This window comes from Asparagus officinalis, chromosome 5, assembly GCF_001876935.1.
Source record: "Asparagus officinalis chromosome 5, Aspof.V1, whole genome shotgun sequence".
Lineage (NCBI taxonomy): Eukaryota > Viridiplantae > Streptophyta > Magnoliopsida > Asparagales > Asparagaceae > Asparagus > Asparagus officinalis.
Window position 1 is genome coordinate 111,164,668 of NC_033798.1, and position 5,600 is coordinate 111,170,267.

Consider the following 5,600-nt stretch of genomic DNA (forward strand, 5'->3'; position numbering starts at 1 on the left):
TACACACGGAATCTTAATGGCTGAGATTCACCGAGCTATCTGAAGTAAATAACTTCGATTCTGCGATTCAAATCAGACGGCCACGAGCAAGGCGGTATGTTCAGAATTCTGCGTGAATGGCCAAGATCTGACACGATCCCCCATCAAATCAATGGTTAGGATCAAAAGCGCTATTGAGCCCGCACCTCGAGGCGGGAGTGCGAAGGCAAGACATCATCTTAGTGGGCAAGCGTGGGGACCCACCCACATATACACGGCCAACCTTCATAAGTTTGAATTTCGCATGAAGTGACCCAACTCGAACGACAATCTAGCCTGTGTGCACTCACACCGCTCCAATTCGCCCGAAGGTCTCGACCTAGCCGAGGAGGTCAAATTCGCCTTAACTCATCAGGAACCTCTTTATTCAAAGTATTCCAGACCACACGCAAGTTGGTTTAGGTTTGAAAACTTTGAAGGGGGTCTTGTAGGCGGTAAAAATTACCTTTGCAGATAAGCCTGAAATCCGCTTGCGTATTCGAGTCGCCCGCGCAACATGAAAACTAGGCTCACCCATGTGCTTTGTTGGACCCTAGAGGGGGGTGATTAGGGTCTAACGACAATGATTATGCAATAAAATTTAAGTCAACCAAACACCACACAATATTATGATAAAATAAAAGTAGATGAGATAGAAATAGTTATCCAAGTGACGCGCGATGTGTTCACGAGGTTCGGCTCTCTAGCCTACGTCCCCGCTCCCCACTCTCGAGGAGAATCCACTACACAACCTGGTTTGGAAGCCGGAACTTCTTCTACACAGCGATCTCCACGAGATCTCACAACGACACAATCGATCTCCACGAGATCTCCACACAACCAACAATAGCACTTGAAGAATTTGTTCTCTCTTACAACAGCCTTATGACAAGGAGAGAGATTTGCACTGAAGCTTTGGATTGGGAATGAGCACGTGTAAAACAGGGAATTGTTCCATTCCGGTCGACCGCGAGCCAAAACTAGCCGTTAGAATACAGTCTGGAAAAGTCACGGTCGACCGCAGAGGCAGGTCTGGTCGACCGCGAACAGCTGAAAAACAAAGCTGACTCTCTGAAAAAATTACGGTCGACCGCAGAGCCAAGGGCGGTCGACCATGATCTGATAAAATACAGACGCAGTCTCTGGATGAAGTACGGTCGACTGCAGAGGCACGCGCGGTCGACCATGAACTGATATACACAGTTTACCAGGTTTGAAAACATATTATTGAGACTTTTAAAAATATGTTAAAAATAACAAATAAAGTCCAAAAATTATGAAACTTTGGGAAATGATTATAAACATGTTTATGAATATGTTACAAAAAGAATTTTTCAAATTGCATTTCCCACTTGTGAAAACTCATGTATTTTGCAAGTATGTCCAAAACATGAAAATGTAAACACATGAATTTTGACATTTTGGCTAAACCATGTTTTGAAACTTTACAAAATAATTATATAGACTTAATAGAAGATGTATATCATTATTGTTAAGTCTATAAACGAAGAAAACAATATTTACATAGAATTGCATATTCTATGCAATATATTTTTGCAAGTATGTCCAAAACATGAAAACCCAAAACCATGCATGTATATATATAACTATATATATACATAGAAACCAAAACTTGTGTGTGTATATATATATATATAACTATAAAAATCAAATACGTGTGTGTATATATGATTGAGCTTAAAGTATTAACACATATAATATAAACACCTAAATTAAGTTACCCAAGCAATCTTGATCTTCAATAAGCTTGACTTGGTACACTCTGCGGATGAAGCTTGAACTTGGATCTTTAACTTGAATTGTATAGGCTTCACTCCACAATTCCGCCAACCTCCATTGGATATGATCGTGAAAGCTTGATTCCATCCACCCTCCAATATGTTGTTTGTCTACAATAAATAAATATACACAAATACTAGATAAATAACATTAGAAGTAAATTGTTTGTTAATCATCATCAAAACAAGAAGGCCAACAATCTCTCCCTTTTTGATGATGACAAACAATTTACAAAAAGAGCAAGAAGGCCAACAATCTCTCCCTTTTTGATGATGACAAACAATTTACAAAAAGAGATATATGCATGAAAGAAAATTAATATGTAAATTATACAAAAAGAGATATATGCATGAAAGAAAATTAATATGTAAATTAGAATTATCATGCATATAACCAAAATAAGATTTACTCATAATATTTCTCCCCCTTTGACAACATCAAAAAGGGAAAACACCAAGAATAAAGAGAGCGAAAGCTCCCCCTACAATAAGCATGGGTGAGTATAAAAACAAGTATAGGGAATAGCTCCCCCTATCAAAATGTCATATAGAATATATGAAATGAAAGCTAAGGCAAAAACATGTAAGTATAAATGAAAGATATGCTAAACACAACTCACATACAAACAAGACAATGAGAACACATATTAATATGTCACTTATAAAAGAAGTGTCTCATTACACAATTATAAAAACATAGTGTATAAAAGTAGATTTATGAAAACAAAGGAATGAGGAAAACATGAGAACCATGAAAAAAGTTTTCAAGTGAAAACAAATCACTCAAATGAAGTCATAAATCAAGATTTGAGTCCAAAAGTGATGTTTGATCAATAAAAAAAACTTTCTTTGTATAACTTGATCAAACCACTCATAGAATACATTATAAGGCACGACTAGATGATCCATAAACACAAACATATAAATATCATCATATAAGTAAAATATAATAAATTCAAAGCAACAAATCAAAACAAAATCTTTGACAAAAGAGTTTCAAGAGAGGTAACAATATATCAAGCTCTTAAGCTTGTTCCAACCCATATAATCATTCTAGCATTCGGCAAGAGAGGTAACAATATATCAAGCTCTTAAGCTTGTTCCAACCCATATAATCATTCTAGCATTCGGTAAACATGATTTGTGTTCCAACCCATATAATCATTCTAGCATTCGGTAAACATGATTTGGGAATAAACACCCAATAAACCCGTAGGGTAATATAAACACAAACCTCTCATGAAAATTAAAACTCATAGTCATGAAAACAAAAGATTTTTATCAAAGAAAAATTGTTTTCATATTGAAAAATTTTCAAAGCATGTTTTAAAAACCAAGAATAAAAAATAAAAAATAAAAACACCAAGTTCTTGGTTAAAAAGAAAATTATCTTGGCACCCAATAATTTTTGGTGCCGAATTGGTTAGTGACATGACCATTATCATTCAAGCTCAAAACCCTAGAGTTATGAATCCGTTTGGGCGCATATGGTGCACTAGCACAGTCAAAACAAAAATTATACACATGACCTTTCCGATTGCAATAGGTGTAATGAAGAGGGTTAAATGATTTGTATTGACCAAGTGGGCGTGCACAAGAATCATTTGCAAATAAAGATTTTTCTTTTAAATTATTTTACAAATGAGAAACATCATCAAACAAAGGTGGTTTACTTGAGAAATTTGGCAAGTTTGAACATTTTTTCAAATCATAGCAAAACTTCACCAAATGGCCAAATCTACCACAAACATCACATTTAAAAACATGTGGTCTACTAGAGATATTTGGCAAACTAGATTTTCTTTTTAAATCAAAACAATGTTCGGCCAAATGACCAAAACGATCACAAAGAACACATTTGAACACACTAGCATGCTTATGATGAACTTTGTGAGAATGAGCATGTGAATGTGTAAGTGTACACATTTGAACACACTAGCATGCTTATGATGAACTTTGTGAGAATGAGCATGTGAATGTGTAAGTGTACAGGATGAAGAAGCTACATGAGATGCACAAGGAGCATTAGCATTCTTATGTTTGTGTGCATCATAGCAAAATTTAGATAAATAACCTTTTCGGTCGCAAATAGAGCATTTGTAAACTTTGCTATATATGTGTGCATAATGAGTGGATGATGACTTAGACTTAGCACACATATACATAAGCCTCTTATGATTATTAATGCATGTTTTCAAAGTTGAATCTAAAGATGAAATATATTTATTCACAAGATTCAATTCTTCATTTTTAGGCACATATGCATTTTTATTAGAAGTAGAACATAAATAGTTATTTATAAAAGAAGCAGTATCATTTTGTATGTTTTCTACTTCTAACATGACATTATTTTTGTCATGAGTCAAGTTAGCAATATCCAATTTCAATTTATTATTTTCCAAATTTAGCATATCATTATTTTCTTTAAAAGCATCATTCTCTTGAGAAATGATATCGAATTTGGAAGCTAACTTCTCATGATCGGATTTTAAACCTTCATGCTTGCTTTGTAAATCAATAAAATTTTTATACAATTTGTTATAGGCATGCAATAATTTTTCACTAGCACGGGCGAGTTCATCAAAAGATAAATCATATTCGGATTCAGACTCGCTTACCACACTAGGGCTATCGCCTAGTGACCGTGTGCATGAAAATGAAGCTCCACATGAACTAGAATCGAAATCCTCCAAAGCTTGTCGGATCGCCTCCAAATTCCCTTGATGTGCTTCTATAAGTTTCCATAATGTGTAAGCACTATCAAAAGAATCAAGCTTGTTAGACATAGATGAATCGAACGCATTATGTAAAAATTCTAACAAAAGCTTATTCATGGTAAACATACGATGATCATTTTTATTCCACTTGGATTTCTCCGAAGTGGGCACAATATAAGCATCATCTATAATTTCCCATAAATCGAAGTGTCTAGATCGAAAAAAAGTTTAAATCTAATACACCATTGGGCATAGGGGAAATTATCTAATCTAGGAGCAATATTGATGGCATAACCTAAACAAGGTGTACCGTGTATATCCATAATATATGTATATATGTGCAAGCAAGATACAAATAAAATCAAAAATTGGATTAGCACAAAAAGATAACTTGGATCTTTAACTCAAGGCGATTAGACCTTAAATCAAAGAGCACCAAGTTCTGATACCAATTGTTGGACCCTAGAGGGAGGGTGATTAGGGTCTAACGACAATGATTATGCAATAAAAATTAAGTCAACCAAACACCACACAATATTATGATAAAATAAAAGGAGATGAGATAGAAATAGTTATCTAAGTGACGCGCGATGTGTTCACGAGGTTCGGCTCTCTAGCCTACGTCCCCGCTCCCCACTCTCGAGGAGAATCCACTACACAACCCGGTTTGGAAGCCGGAACTTCTTCTACACAGCGATCTCCACGAGATCTCACAACGACACAATCGATCTCCACGAGATCTCCACACAACCAACAATAGCACTTGAAGAATTTGTTCTCTCTTACAACAGCCTTATGGCAAGGAGAGAGATTTGCACTGAAGCTTTGGATTGGGAATGAGCACGTGTAAAACAAGGAATTGAATTTTGAAAGTCAAGGCTCTTAAACTCAAGAATTAAACACAAAAAAAAATTCTCTTGAAAAGTTAGTTCTGAAATAAATGGGGTAGTTGGATATGTAAAGGAAGTTAAAAGAAGAAGCCAAAAACCCCTGTAAAAAGACCAAAAACCCAAATCCCTAAAAATCAGGAAGTCTGAAAAACTAGCCGTTATTGATCGGCGGTCGA